This window comes from Phascolarctos cinereus, unplaced genomic scaffold, assembly GCF_003287225.1.
Source record: "Phascolarctos cinereus isolate Bilbo 61053 unplaced genomic scaffold, phaCin_HiC Scaffold_3;HRSCAF=262, whole genome shotgun sequence".
Classification (NCBI taxonomy): domain Eukaryota; kingdom Metazoa; phylum Chordata; class Mammalia; order Diprotodontia; family Phascolarctidae; genus Phascolarctos; species Phascolarctos cinereus.
Genome location: NW_027555736.1, coordinates 245,911,259 through 245,928,467, shown reverse-complemented (window position 1 = coordinate 245,928,467; position 17,209 = coordinate 245,911,259). Strand labels below are relative to the sequence as shown.

The 17,209-nt window shown below is 36.8% G+C and overlaps 1 protein-coding gene across 1 annotated transcript in view; it reads right to left on the bottom strand.

Moving 5' to 3' along the window:
• Nucleotides 1-17,209, bottom strand: part of FUT8 (fucosyltransferase 8) — a 443,858-nt gene that overhangs the window by 277,610 nt on the left and 149,039 nt on the right. The window lies entirely within an intron of this gene.

The following is a 17,209-nucleotide window of genomic DNA, read 5'->3' as shown; positions in this document are numbered from 1 at the left end:
CTCCCCCAAGGAGATTAAAGACAGAAAGGTCCTATATAATAACAAATTATTTGAATGAAAAAACTAGAAACAAAGAGGTAAACATTAACTGCAATAAAAAAATTGTAAGGCAAATTCCAATAAACATGAAAAGACATATGAAGTGAAATAGAATGAGGAAAGAAGAATCAAGAGAATACAAATGATGAAAACATTACTGTAAACATTGACAACACTAAGAACTAACTAAACTCTGATGAACCATAATGATCTATTTTCCCACCATGCACCTCTCCATTGTCCTTTGGGTGTTACTCATTTTTAATTCCTTTATAAGATGTTTTTGCTTTCTTGGGAAGCATGCGGTGGTTAAAATAGCTTTCTAACTTCCCAACGCTTTCCTCATTTTCAGATCTGATCCCAGATTATTGTCCTTCTATATTGTAAGTCCAAGATATACATAATGATGGACAAGCTTACAAGGTGTCCAACCAAATGACTGCTGAAAATCTAGGCTACAGACAAGGTTCATCCATTGGACTTTCCTGTGTAGATGGTGGGGGAGGCTTCTTTGAGTGATTACTGATTTCTTCCAAACAACCTGGCAAGGTCCCAAGGCTTGATGAAATCAGCACAATGAGAAAACAAGTTAAGTAAACAAGAGCATCTGGAAGCCTTTACTATCCAGAGGGATCCCTTTTTCAATTTGGGTTCTCTGCTGGATCTTCTTAATCACAGTTGCAAATACCTTTGGTGAGCATACATTTAGGATTTTTTTGCCTCCTCTGTTATTTATTATCAGAAGGTCAATTATTTCTTAATTAGCCATGTTATATTTACTATTTTATCTTCCAAGGAACTCTGAGTAAACTATGTATGAATGAAAGACACCTCAAAGTAAAAGTGCCTATAAGGTGATGTTTGTACTAATAAATCAAATGCTTTTATGTAATAAACAAACAATAAATACAAATAAAGATCTCATATTCTCTACATCTTTCAGGGAGTTGTAAGATGGCAAAGATGATGTCCATTGTTGAATATCACTTGGGAGAACCTGTTTATTCCCTACTAATATCCTCTTTGAAGGTGCCCTTTATTCATGTATGGATAACTCTCATAAAGATTTATAGATAAGATATAGATTGATAATAAATTATATTTTCTTAGTCACTTTTTTCCCACACTGATTATTCAGGTTTGAATTTCCCCCCCATAGTTCTGGAACCTTCCTCTCCTCTTGTATATCAGGCCCCCAATATTCTCACAATCATATTGCCTCCAATACAGAATTTTTCCTTTATAACCCTGGCCTAATGCAGCTACTTCTCCCATCTTGTTCTCTTTTATGCCTTTCAACCTCCTCTACAGATTCCTCAAAGACTGTGCTGTTAAGAGTCCATTATGGTCTTATTACCCTTCATAGAGAAAATAGTTTGTTGAAATGTTTTGTTTTGTTTTTAAACAAATCTCTTCCATTTTCCTTCTATTTACATTTCTTCTATCATTTTCATCCTTGCATGATTTTGGGATGATTGTTGACTTGGATATCTTGCCAAGCTTTATTTAAACTGGTTTAAATCCACTGCTTCTCTCTAATTTACAAAAAGATAATTGTTCGTAATTGTCCATCATCCTTTTCAGTAAATTTTACAGGTAAACTATATTTTAAACTGCTATTACCTTTCACACACAGTCATCTTTCTCCACCTGAATCAGGTATGTGCTGATATTAAGGTGCTTTCTAGGTTCTTTTGATCTCCTTGTTGTGGCAATTAATTTACATTGGTTAAACTCCTGGATTACATTTTTATAGCTGGTGTCAATGTTACTTCTGTTGTCCATTTCCCATTATTTTAATTTTCAATTCATTTTTAAAATAACTCAGGGTTAAATCATTTTAATTATACACCATTTCTTTTGCTTATCCTTGTTTTATAAATTCTGATCTTAGCTCTGACATGTCAACAGTGTGACTGTATACGGACCGCTAACTCAGAAGTAACTCCTAGACCATCAATAACAAGTCTTTCCTATTTGAAATACTTACATTCTTTATGGTTTAATTTGGTGTTTACCATGTCTAACCCAGCAATTCCTTTTTTAAGGAACTGTTCGTTACATAGAAAAGTAATCTGTGCAATGTAGAAGTTTTTGGCTTCTCTCATTTTATTTTTCCTGGATCATGCTTCTCCATATGTACTCTTCTATTCTTACCCTTTCCCACCTCTGCTATTAAGTCAAGTATCAAAGTGCATGTTGCTTTCATTTGGAGGGTAGGAGGTAGATATCAAGTTCTTCAAAAAATTTCTTTCTCACTTTATCCCCAGTAAGTTGTTGTACAAGTGGAAATTATCTTCTTGAAGATTTTTTGTTTTGTATTGTTTAATTGGTAACTGGTACTATACTATGTGATGACCAAATAGCCTGTGAAATAATGTCTCTTTTTGCTTCTCAGAGTGTGATAAAATATACTGACAACTCCTTTTTTATCTCTCCAAGGAGTTAAAGCTAGTCATGTTTCTATGTAGCTGCAACTTTCTTCTTTTTTCTACTTTCATTTATAGCAAAAATGAACACTAATATGACCTAGCCCCTCTACCGATATATACATCCACTTGTTGTACAGTGGCCAAGGATGTTGAGAATACAAACATCCAAGCTGAAGTCAGTCGATATATCCTTTCCCATAAGGGAAGCGTTGATTGAACTACTATTCCTAGAGCAAAAGTTAAAAAGTATGAAGTGGAGGGAGAGAAGGAAAAAAAATGCACACCACGGTAAAGATGAATAAGGAGCAACATAATGGTGGGTTTGGATTAGACTACAAATAGTTATGGTTTACCAATCAGAAACCCACTGGTTAGAGTAGACCCTAACACAGACACTATCTCCGTGATCACGAGCACTTATTCTTCAAAGCATAGAGAAGTCTGTATGACATTAAGTTACAGATGAGCTCATGCTCCGCAACAATAGAGATCACCAGCAAGGAGCTTCATCAGTGAAATCACGGTTCTGGACACAAAACCCACCTTTGTCTTCACTTATCAGAGTAGAGGAATAGGCATTTATATAGTGCCACAAAGTGCAAAGCACTTTGCTAAGCAATTTACAATTGTTATATTATTTGATCCAAGAACTCTGGGAGGTAGGTGCTATTATTATCCTCATTTTACAGTTAAGGAAACTGAGGCAAATAGAGATTATAGGTGTCTTGCCCAGGGTCACACAGTGTCAGTGGCCAGATCTGAACTTAGTTCTTCCTGACCACCGGCTCTGTACTCTATCCACTACACCACCTAGCTACTCAGTAAAGTAAATGTTCCTATACCTCCAATAGAATGTAAGGTCCTTGAGGGAAGGGACTTTTTATTTTTGTATTCTTAGTACCTAGCACCTTGCACATAATACACATTTAATCATTCTGTGTGGCACTGAATCTCTTTAATGCCAGAATTTTCCCAGTTTGTCAATAAGAATTCATTAAGCACTTACTTATGACATTAACAAACTGTGCAAGAGAAATGTTATAAATGATATGTCACCAGTCACATATATACACATACACACGTGCGTTTGTATGTATATGTATATGTATCAAAAGGAAGTGAGGTAGCCCCGTATCTCAAGAATGAAACCAAACAGCTACATAATTCAAGTACTAGATTACTACCCACATGTATAAAAAAGACCAAAAGAAAGCCTCCAGGACGCTGGATAAATTATTTAAAAGGAGAGGGAGAGGGAGAGGGAGAGGGAGAAGGAGAGGGAGAGAGGGAGAGGGAGAGAGTGTGTGTGTGTGTGTGTGTGTGTGTGCACTCGCGCGTATACACATACATGTATGTATGCAGACAGATGCATGTCTGAGGTAGGATTCAAACCTAGATTTCCTGACTCAAAATACAACGTGCATTGTACACTAAAAAGCAGTAGTTGAAGGGGCCACAAATAACTCACAGATTCATCTAAATATCTAAGTGAGTTACATCTCCAAAACAAGATTGCAGGTACCGTATAAAGTGAGAACTAGAGGCCCTACATTCCTTTGTCAACAAATGATTGCTGTTTATGACGTTACTAAATATAAAGATCTTATTTCCTGTCTACACCACTAAAATAAAATTTTATCCTTAATTCCAATAAAAGTTAATAATACCCATAAACAACAATTAAAAGTCCTGCAAAATGTACTCTGAATATCATATGTGGATATTAAGAAAGATTATGTGTATAATACCTTGTCTTAAAATATATTTTCTACAAAAAACAGTTTCTTAAGCAAATTTGCATGCTTGTTGCTATTTTTGTTTTGCTTAAAGTATAAAGTTTACTTTCAGTATAAAGGAATTCTGCTGCAACACATAGACTCATAAGTTTATTGGCAGGCTCATTGTTGCTTACTTAGGTTTTTTATTTGCTTGTTTAAAAAAAGTTTTCAGTATAAATGAATTAATATTTCTGAAGAAACTGATAAAATACTTTTGATCAACACTTCTTAATAGGCAATTAATAGAAACGCACCTAGGAAAAGTCATTTAATACAACCCCCCCCAAAAGAAAATAATGAACATGGATATAACATGAAATTTAGCAATATTTTTAGTGGATTTATTTTAATCTGTAAACTACCCCACTTGTTTTATGGCCCAAATACTCAAAGGTGTCTGTATTAACAAATCCATATGCCCCATACTATAAAACCATGTTCACTTCCTCAGCGGAAGCTTTTTGTACACTTAACAACTGCACTGCCATTCCATTTTTAAAACTACTAAGGAATGCTTATTCCTTGAGAGCACGGACTATGCTTTTACACATTCTATCATATGTATAGCATACTTTAGGTGCTTAATAAATGTCTAATAAAAAGCAACAATCTGTCAAGAGAAGTGACAAAAGAGTTTCCAGAGAGTAAATTTTTTCTATTCCATCTGATATTTGTGCTTTACAAAGAGGACAACAGTTATAATGTCTTCTTATTAATATAAGTACTTTGCTTATCTGCAAACTGAGGATATAAAATTAGTTTTAAGCTAAATGTTAAACTTTCTCCTGTTGTTTAAAATCTGCTCAGCATATATGAAGACAAAAGCAAAACAATGATCATCCTCAAGGAGCTTACCTTCTAGGGCAGGAGTAGGGGGGTGGGGTGGGGGAGAATATGCACATAAATAGCTAAATATGAGACAGATACAAGATAAGAAGCCAAGCAAAAACACTAAGTCTGTGGAGGTGATGTTTAGGATGAGTCTTAAAGGAAACTGGGTACACAAAAGTAGATATAAGAAAAAGGTAAATTCCAGGGTTAAGAGGTCAACAGTGTAGAGAAACAGAGGCAAAAGAATGGCGATTTTGGCAAAATGTGCTCATAAGACTGGCAAAATATTTCATTTTAAATATTAATCGACTGAGCATTAAAAATTCTTCTCCACACTGAACTGGAAACGAAGTAGATGTCCAATGATTAGGGAATGGCTAAACAAATTGTGGCTCACAATTATAATGAAACATTAATGCATCATAGGAAAAATGACTATGAAGAATCCAGAGAAGTATTGGAAAACTTAAATAAACTGATGGACAGTGAATCAAGTAGAACCAGAAAAAGAATATATACAATGGCCACAACAATTTAAATGTTGAGAAGAATAAAATAAAGTGAAAACTGTGTAGTTACAATGACATAGGGAAGATTTAAGAAAATGCACCTCCCTCCTTTCACCGCAGAAGTAGAACACTACGGATGTGTCAGTCAATAAATACTGATTAAGTGCCTACCATGTGCCAGGCACTATATTGAGTGTTAGGGACACAAAGGTTAAAGGTATTTCCTAATCTTAAGTAGCTTACAACCTACTAACAGGAACGACATGCAAATAACTATGTACAAACAAGAAGAAGAGATGAGAGGAAGAGTGGGTCACGCATGGGGGATAACAGCCAATGAAAATGCTGGCAGTCCAGAGATGAAGCATCAGCAAAAAGACCAGTATCACTGAATCAAAGAGCAAATGGGAGACTGGGAGAGAAGGTAAGGTATAAGAAGACTGGAAAGGAGAGGATTTTATATTTGATCATGAAGGTGATAAGGAGATAACGGAGTTTTTTGGTAGATGAATTATATGATCCGGGGCTTTAGGAAAATCGCTTTGGCAGCTGAATGGAGGCTAGACTGGGGAGAGATTTGTGGCAGTCAGACCAACCGTCAAACTACTGCAATAGTTCAGATATGTGGTGATGAAGGCCTGTACCAACAAGTTGGCAGTGTCAGAGGAGAGAAGGGAATGTACTGAAGACATGTTATAAAGGTAAAATCAATGGCCCTTGGTAATAGACTAGACATGAGGCATGGGAGTGACAATGAAATCTAGGTTGTTAGCCTAAATGGACTGGGAGGATAGACATGCCCAGCACAGTAAACAGGTAAATTTGGAAGTGGGAGGCTTTGGGGTAAAAGATAATGAGCTCAGTTTTGGACATGCTAAGTTTAAGATGTCTTTAGGACATCCAGTACAAGAGGTCTAATAGACAGTTGGACATGCAAAACTGGAGGTCAGTAGAGAGAGAAGGGCCAGATAGGTAAATCTGAGAATCATCAGCATAGAGATGACAATTTTATCTACAGAAGTTGATGAGAGCACCGGATGAAATACTAAAGAGAGAAGATCCTAGAAGGACTCTGTGGGAAACCCATGGTTATCAGGAGTATGCTAGATAAAGATCCAGCAAAGGAGATTGAGGAGACAAGTAGAAGAACTGGGAGATAGCAAAGTCAGAAAATCTAGAGAGAAGAAAATTCTGAGAAGAGGATAATCAGTAGTGGCAAAGGCTACAGAAAGGTCAAGAAGGAAGACAACTGAGAAAAGGACTTAGATTTGGCAATTAAACAATCATCAGTTACTTTGAGAAAACAGTTTTACTTGAATATTAAAGCTAGAAGCCAGACTGTAGAGGGTTAAGAGTGAGAGGAGAGGAAGTGTAAGCACTTATTGTAGACAGCATATCAAGCATAGTTGATGGGTTAGTTGATTTTGCTGAAATGCCTTTTTTTTTCTGATTTCTTTTTAATCTTTGTTATGAAGGCTTGATGGGTAGAGGATGGAGGAGAAATATATTCAGAAATGTATGTGACATACACAAAAAGCATCAAAAAATAAATGTAAAAGAAATTCTTTAAAAAGCTATGACAAGCTAGATAAAATAAGCCCTGGCATCATATTAACTTTTTTTTCTGGCCCAAAGATTATTACTAATAAATTCTGGACTCCAATTCAACTCAGTTCTGTCCCTAGAGGGAAGGGCTTTTTCTCCCACTCTGAGAAATGCATACCTAATTTCACTGATCACATCCTCTAAATATCATGTTCCTGCTTGTTTGTTTCCTGCTTCCCATCTGTGCTAGTAATTTTCAGCAGAGCCACTACATGTGTCCTGTTGCTTGGCAGGTGCTCAGATGGTCCTACCTTACAAGATTGTCATTTCTTATTATCAGCAATAAAGGTGTTGGCTTGAGGTGATTAAGTAGCAGACTTTATATAGAGACTTTACTGAGAGGTGAGTTTACTGGCAGCCCATGAGAAGGAACAGAAACAGCTCCTAAGCTATAGGATGCGACTCCTCACCATCAGGAAATTTTTATAAAATCAGGTAATTTTTATAAATTCCAAATAATTCAGAGCATATGATGGGTCCTTAATAAATGGCAAACAGCAATAACACAACAGTTAGATTGTAATTAGATTTCTGCCAGACAGTAGTCCCTAGTGAAATGCAATTAAAGTCTCCAGCTTCCGCCTATATAGGGTTGCAGACCCACAAATATTTGGCTAGCTTAGCCCATATTTTACCACAAAACCTAATATTTTTATTACAAAATAAACTATTATAGAACGGGGGGTGTGGTTGTTGTTGGTTTTTCCTTTAGTTTATATTTTGATAATGCTACTTCCATAGCCAAGATCAACTAGAAAGGGTGGTCTGTGGAGACTTTTTTGACATTTAGCATTCTCTGCACCAATAATACTGGTAGAGATTCTCCCAAGACTTTTCAAAGGTGTGACTGCTACCCATGATTCACCTGAGAATGAACAATACTTCAAGAATGAATCCTAGAAACATGTCCAACGGTTATGAAGTCTTCAGCAGGAATGTGAAGACTTTAGAAGAGTACAAATGGTATTTTCATCATTGCTGTCAATTGAAGGTAAGAAGAAAATGGCAAACTCTGGAAGCATAGCTCACTGCCAGCAGCACTGCAAGGTTAACAAAGTCCTTTACATATTATCTTTATATGCTATCTCATTTCACACAGAACCTTCTCATATTAGTCTGAACAGATGACTACTACCTACTTCTAGCAATTTACGTGAACACAAAAGATGTTTCCAAAAGGAACACAACACTTCATAAGGTCTGGCCCCTACAGTTCTGTATCACTGTTCATAAAATATATACAGGTAATCTATAATATAGGGCTTCTGCAACTGTAAATTGTATCCTAGTGAATGAACTGACTTACCTTACCAAAAATGTATCAAAGAGAAGCTGTAACTCCTTGAAGCAAAGGCTTTATTGTCTTTTCAAGAGAAGAAAATGCCACAAGGCTATGCCTCTTAACATTAGACAAGTTAGCAACAGACAGAAAAATCCTTAGAATACTTTGTTCTCCATTTACTTTTGCAATTTATTACAATTTTAATATTTTCCTTTATATCTCTAAACTATTAAGAAATTCTGTTTTCAGGATTGTAAAAATGCTCTTTTCATCCTAAATGAATCAATTTCTTGCAGCTCCTTAAATTCTTCTTATCACAAATTTCTACATTCCAACGTAGATAAAAAGGGTGAGCTTTAGATCGCTTTCTCACCATGATGTTCATACCATTTAGCAAACCACTGCCCTAGAATTCCTAGGAACTAGAGAACTGAAATATATCAATGGTATGGCCTAGTTGGGCCCACCAATACTAAATGGTGACCCCTTTGTCAAAAGGCCTCTGGGAAAAGAAGAACTGCTGAACTTGCATAAGCCAATTTTAGCTGCCCAGTCAAATCAACCAGTCATTAGCACACCAAAGTCCCAATCTTCTGATATCTGAAGATCACTGATATCTAAATCTCTCCATTTTACCAATGCCTTAATCTTCATGTCCTGATTTCCCCAATCTGTCAATGATATTGAAGGATTTCTGACCACAACCATCCTCCTGGACTTCCCAACAGTTTTATCTCCTACTATAAAAAACTCCAGACATCAAAAACTCCCTAGGCCATCCACACAGCTAAATTACCCATGGCCATCTGTTGGGTTGCTAAAAGGGCCAAACTGGGGGAGACACCAGAAAGATTGCTGTGCCAGACTCTGACAGAGAGCTGTGCCACTACTTCGTACTAACTGATCTCTAAATTCAGGAGAATACTAGCCTGCCTCAGAAGTTGGATAAATATTAAATAAACATTCTGGAACTTAATTGTCTCTGTATATTGGGGTGGTTTGTCTTAGCAACCTAAGGAGGGAATTATTGCAACTAAAATGAATAGCCATTCCTGTCACCTTAACTAGATGTCCAAGCAGAGTTGGTCAAACCAGTACCAAAAATGGTATAACTTTCATATAAAAAGAGAAGGCATGAAAGCCATTTGAAGAGCTATCTCCCCAAAGTAGCTACTTCTTCCCCAAACTTCCATCCTGGCTGACCAGAGAACCCTGTGCCAGGCTAGGATCCAAGCCACCTTTCTGTGGTATCTGCCTTCATCCCTGAGACTTCAAAAGGTACTCTGTATCACTCCAGAAACAACCCATCTGCCTGTGGCTTCTGATTTAATCCTTGCAACTTCCGAGGGAATGCTTCATCAGGCCCCAGCATTCATCTCTACTACTTGTGGACTCCTCATTCCTGATACTTCTCATAAAGCACAGGATCAACTCAAATCCAGGCCTTTGGTATATACCCTCTGTCTTTGTCCCAGGGCCTTCTCCAGTGCTCCAGAGGCCATCCAGGATAGACAATTCCAGCCTCTTCCAGATTCTATCTTCACCTGCTCCTACCTTCTAGGGGGAATCAGGCCTCCTGGGCATCACAGTACTCTATTAGTTAATCAATCAATAAACATTTATTAAGCATCCATTATGTACCAGACACAGACACCGTGCTAAGCACTTACCATAAGTTTGTACTTCGTTTCCACACAATCATATTCTCCCTATCCTAATAGTCCTGTAATGGGGTCCCATTCCCCATTACTCAACGCCTACTCCCTTAATCCCATTACTCTCAACCCCACCCTTCAAATCTTCCATTGCAGATCTACCTATCATTTCCCCTGGGCTCAAGGTCTCTCATAACAAGGAACTTCAAAAAATATATATAAATACACACACACACACACACACACACACACACATACACATATATATAAATGCTCTCTCAAACACCATAACTTCTGAATTCCTCTATTTACTGTTAGAAAAATAATTACTGTGAGAAATAAATGTTTCTCTCAGGTATTTAGTAACTATTTATTATATCAGAACCAAGGTTTTTTCCCCTTTTTACTCATCCAGAAACCAACTAGTGTGGGAAATCACTCTTAAAGATTTACCCAGGCCAAGATCTAATCAGACAGTAAATGAAATTCTTAGTTTGGGCTAATGGATATATTCCTGTTCATCGTGTCTGCTCTGACAGGTGTGGGAAAATGTTGATTCTCTTTTTTTTTTTTCAAGACAGGTAATGTGGCAATTGGTGTCTCTTTGACCAAGATTTGGGTGACCTAAGTCACATACCCCAAGGTTCTCAATTTAATACAGCCCACCTCCCATTGTGTTAACCAATCAGAGTTGACTGGTACCCCTTGGGAACACCTACTCTTCAGAAGGGCATATAAACTGTGAGCCCACCACTAATAATGGTCTTTGGTCTAAGAGAGACAGCAAATGACCATCCTTTTATTAATAACATGCTACCCTTATTAATAAAATGATTCAAGTATCCAGAAATTATGTCTCTCAAAATTATTTTAATCACCACGTTACAATGAGAAGGAAAAAGAGAGGCTGTCTCAAGACACCAACTAACATTTTTAAAATACATACAGAAGACCAAAGCAAAAGCAGATAACAGGGGGCAGCTATGTGGCACAGTGGATAGAGCACGGACTCTGGAGTCAGGAGGTCCTGAGTTCAAATCCAACCTCAGACACATAACACTCACTAGCTGTGTGACTCTGGGCAAGTCACTTAACCCCAAATGCCTCACACAAAAAAAGCAGATAACAAAAGCATAAATATTATATAGAATGTTACTGTAAGAATAATGACGAGTCAGAATGCACTCGGAATAGAAAGTGCTATGGACATTTTTTTAAGAGAAGGTTTAGTTACACTACACTGAGGAAAGAAAGAAAATCAAAAAAGCTATAGAATCTGCAAAGGGTTGAGAAAATGGATATGGTCCCAATCTATTTTAGATGCTCTGGGGGATTCCAGATTTCCAAAGAAGATAATGACTGATAACGCTACAAAGCAATAAGCTTTTTATTAGGGATATGATTTACCTTACACAAGTGAAGACACTTAACTTTGAGAAAAGCAAGTAAAGAGGGGACACACATACACACTGGGATTTCTGTCATACAAATGACAAGAATACAACCAGATTCCTGGCTTGGGTGTGATCTTAGGAGACTGATCATTAAGATGAGAGTCATGTTCTGCCCAAGCACTCAAGTTACACCAGCCTTTGGCTCCCCTCCTCTGAAAATGCAGACTGTAGCCATACCATGAAAAACTTTAAATGCCAATGTAGGGACTTTCCATCTTAGCCTAGAAGCAGTGGAGAACCACTGAAGATTTCTGAGTAGGGAAGGAAATGACATGGGAAAACCTGTGCCTTGCAAAGGTGATTTTGGCACTTCTTTTGTAAAATGGACTGGAAAAGGGAAAGACTGCAACAATCTGTACTCTGAGGGATTGACCAACCTAGAGTTAGTAGCTATAAAGGTGGAAAGAAGAAATTAAGAGAAATGTTGTAGAAGCAGAATCAATAAGGCTTCAATACTGTTTAGATACAAGGGAAAGAGAAGAGTTAAGGATGGCTGAAGATGAGAACCTGGGTGACCAAGATATGAGCAAAGAAAAATTGAGAATTTGAGATGAAGAGTGAGTAGGGGAGAAGGGAAGGGAGGAAGAGTTCTTGTTTAGGGCATGTTGAATTTGAGAGGCCTAACAGAAATCCATTTGAATACATTCTACACGGAATTGGTGAGAAGAGTCAGATACTGTACACATATCTTAGACTCAATCACATAGAAAAGATGATTATATTCATGGAAGCTACTGAGATAATGGGAGACGGAGGTACAGAGAAAAGAGGGAAGCAGACAGAAAGAGGGGAAGAGAGAAAAGAAGGAAAGGAGGGGGAAGGGAGTAACTAGAACAGAACTTTGCAGAAAACCTATAATGGGAGAGAATATGTCCCCATAAAAGACACTGAGAGAAAAGTAAGACAGTAGAAGGCGGCATTATAAAAGACAAAAGAGATTATCTGGACAGAGGGTAGTCAATAGTGTTAAAAGCTGCAGAGAAGACAAGGATCAACAAGGAAAAAAAATGAATGGTTTTAGGAATGAGGGAATCATAACCTTGGAGAAAAAGTTTCAGTTGAGTCATAGGGACTGAAGGAAGAGTAGGTAGGAGGTAAAGAAGAGGATACAATGGGTAAAGGAGGTATTTTCTAAGCATCCGGCTGCATAAGAAAAAGAGGTGTCTCTGCCAAAACAAGCTTCCTCATGCAAAGATGGTCAAAATAACTTGCATGTGATAATCTACAAATTCTTTAGCCTGGTTCAAGGTCCTCCCCTAAAAGGCTCCTAAAATATCTTAGCAGCATTATTTCCTTGGAACACCCTACAATTCCAGCCAAGCTGTTATTACTACAGGCTAGTGCTGTTCTTCCACACCCCAAGGTGGCTACACTCTATGTGGGGAATGCACTGTTTCCCCCTCCCCCATCCTTCCACACCAGGCACAGCTCAGATGCAAAATTCTTGGTAAAGCCTTACTTAATCATCCAGCTCAAAGTGATTTGACATTCCTCTTTTGTTTTACAGCATTTTGTCAATCCCTTTTTTTCCCTTATCACATTTCCTTCAACTTTTTATCTTATTTGTGTACTATCTCTCATTCCTTCACTCCCACTGCCTTCCACCACCATTATTCGACTATAGATCTCAGAGGGAAAGCACTATCTATTCTAGCAGTTTGATTTTTTTTCCTCTTTGCCCAGAACATAATAGGTGCTTAATAAAAGTTTGCTGAATGGGAATTGAATTGTTCGTATTGTTTGTGGTTTTTTTCAGTGACCTGAGTAATACTAGAATAATTCTTTAAAGAGATATACACACCACCTATGCAAACACACTCACTTTCAACTGAGATTGGCTAGCTAGGCAGCAACAACAACAACAAAAAAGACTGAATAATTAATTGCCTATTCTTGACATGTTTTTGCATTCCAGGTAATTTATATCCACGTTTTCCCATACATCTTCCCTGTCGCCTATTCCAAAGGTTCTCCTCCTGCACTTTCAGTATCTTATGAACACTAATGTACTCCTACTTGGGTTATTACAGGTATTCAAGTTTAAGGAAAGAAAGAAACCAGAAAAACTCACTACAGAGAATGGTCTCATATATAAAGTACAGGGCTTGAAGTCAAGAACACCTAGGTTTGCATCCTACCTCAATCACTAGCTGTGTGACCTTGGCTTGTTAACCTATTTTGGCTTCAATGACCTTGAAGGTCCCTTCCAGCTCGAAATCTATGAGTCTATGACCTTTGGTCCTAACCCACTGCTACAGGAGAAATATCTCCTCTCTGAGTTGCTGTTGTGGGTAACTGCTGCCAAATATATATTTCCCACAACTCAAGCATAGATTTAGGCCTCAGAGAAAACCTGAACCACTATTAGGAGTCTCATAAGTCCTCTTATAAGGCAAAATTATGCCAGTGTGACAGAGAAGTAATTCTTTTACACACTGCAATCTTGTACATTCTTCTTATGTCACAAAAATTGAAAAGATAGATATATCCAGAATTCTAGACTTCCTTCAATGCCATAAAAGTTGAATCAACTTACTTAAACACGGTCATCATCTCATATATTCTCTAAGAAAACAAACCTTCTCAAACACACCCCATAGGTAAACTAAGTCAGGTTACAGATTAAACTACATTTAGAGGATTCACAAATAGGCTAATTCAGGAGGAGGATTTGTATGTAGCCAAGAAGTCCTATCCCTCAGGCTTCTTATCTAAGGAATGTTTATGGCTCTTAAGTAAATTTTTATATCCCATGGGACAGCTTTTGTTCAAGGGAGCTTAATATTAAAACAGGCTTAACCACAAAAATTGCAGAAGGATTGCCCCTTCGTCCTGAATAACAAAAGGAAATCAAAATTTCTTATAACCCCATAAATCTAGGGCAAACAGATATTACTTGCCCAAGTTCACAGAAGTGGTAGGCAACAAAGCCAGGCAGGAATCAAGCTCAGTTCTTCCATCTCCAAGTCCAGTGCTCATTTCAGTCAGTCCGTCAATCAATCAATCTATAAGCATTTATTCAACCCCTACTATGTGCCAGGCATTGTGCTAAGTAAGTACAGATCGGAATAAGAAGAAAGGTAAATGACAGCTCCTTTCTCAAGGAGTTCACAGTCCAACGAAGGAGAAAACATATAAACAACTAGTTATAGACAAGCTATTTAGCAGATAAAATGGAAATAATCATCAGAGGGAAGGCATTATTTAACTACTCCCTATCTCCATTACCTTTGCTAATGGTGAATTATCATTACCAACCTTACACTTTCATAATGCTTTCTAAAGCCAATTCCAATTTTTCCTCTCTTCTGGTTGTACCACTTCTTTCTTAAAACACCTTTTTCAACTGTTTGTGATCTTTCTCCACAGCCCTCAAAAGATCACAAAGTAGTGTCATACATCTAAGCCCTGGAATAAAAAGGATGAGGGGCTATAGTATTCTTGAACTGTAGTCCTCATTTTTTTTATCCTATTTGATCCTTAATCACTTGTTTAGGACTCAAAACCCACCCTTAAAATTCCATATTTTATTTTTAACCTAAGTGATGTTACTCAGATAGTGTTACTATCAGAAATTGTAAAAATAGGTTTTAATTTGTCTCAACAGCATGGCAATTTCAAATAACATAACAACGTCTGCCCATATATATCAAAAACATGTTTCATCTACTCTTTCTGAAACAATGAAGGACCATGGACAAATATTCTAGGAATCATCATGGAATATTTTAAAACAATCCACTTCCAAAATAAATAAATAAATGCTAAATTTCTTTTAAAGCTTTATAAAAAGTTATATTTATCAATGAGCAGTTGCAAGTGTCATATTATGTTTAGTACTCAATTCCCTAAATAAACTAAATCAACCTTTTTTATCCCTAAAATGAGTCAGCTGCAAAATATCTTCATTTCAGACCCCTCTTGCCCCTTCCTTCCTCACTTAAAGAACAAAGTGGATTTGGACATTCACATCACTTGGATGAGCAAGGAGTCAACAAGTAAAATCCTTCCAAGCAAAATGATACATTAGTAAGCTTTTACCATCTTTGCCTACCGCTGTACCCTAAGCCTCTCCAGGCCTTTTTCATCTTCCCTGCAGCAGAAACCCTTCTTAAAGGCATTATCTTTCCCAATTAGCACATGAGCTCCCTGGGAGCAGGGACTATCTAATCTCCATTTTCTGTATTTGCCTCCATTGCTTAGTACAACACTTTGCACATAATAAATAATTAATAAACTTAATTTGCTAATTCATTTAAACATTCCATTCCACCCTCAAATTAAATGGTTTTCTTTTTTTTGATTCATAAATTAGAAACACTTCTCTGATTTAAGTAAAGAAATAGCTGAAAACATAACACTTATGTGAAATTTGACATTTGTATGCCACTTTGCCACATCTTCTATAAATAAGAGATTAACTTTTACCATAATTAATTTACTTTAAAACAAAAAATATTTTCTCAGTGCATTCTATATGAGTGTTTGGGTTATATGTGTAAGAAATGCAACAAGTTCTTTCCAATCAGACTGCCAAAAAATGATTCATTATTTTTGAGGTATTGACTCACATTGTGTTTGAGTTTTAACTTAAGTAAAATATTATTTGGTATTTGAAATATGAAATTGATAATCAAAAAGGTGCTGAATTCAGAACAGAGATCAAATGGGCAAAGAACAAAGGATTTATGAATAAACTTGATAAGAATATTATAGAATATCTAATTCATTCATATACACTATGTTGGCTTATATTTTATTAATAAATATTTTAGTTTTTTTGTGTTTAGATATGTGATTTATATCGATTAATATCTGATTGATAATTTAATGTTTCAGTGTCCTATAAATATTAAGCACTCTACCAGAGAGCTCTGAATAGTTATGTATGTAATCTGTACATAGTAAACAGATTTTTAACACTCTCCAAACAAGTTTATGATAATACTCTGTGGAAGTAATAAGCTAGCTCACCAGCCAGAGAGGTACAACCTTGGTGAAGGAAAGAAAATGGAAAGAGGGGCTGTTGTAATGGTTAAATAGACATCTTCCAAGGAAGATGAACAAAAGGTTACTGGGGCCATTGGGTATATGTACACACATTATTAGGAGTATGTGCTAGAATAATTAGGGATGTAGAGGGTTAGTAGATAGAAAGTTGGCCTCAGTGCCAGGAAAACGCAAGTTCAACTGATACATATGGCTTATGAACCATTTTTCAGTGCCCCAAACAATTCTAAGACAGTAAATTGCAGAGACGATGCCAATATGTATTGGTAGAGGGAGTTTCCTCACTAGGAGTTCCCTATAAAAATGAAATCAGAGGTCTGGTCCTACTCTGTCCAATTAGGGATATGGAAATGAGCAGGGACAAATGAGTAATAACATAAGAATGATCCAGAAAGGGAATATACTGAAGTAATAGCTTAAGAAACTAGACCGTAAATGAATAATGAATACTAGGGAAAAGGGTAAAATATTTTATATATGTATGTATAGTTATACATATAGACACATAAATAAAATGTAGATTATGTATAAACAAAAAATATCCCCTTCAATCAGGGGTTTCACATAAGACACAGTATACAGAAAGGAAAAGCAATAAACTACAAGTCCTTGCC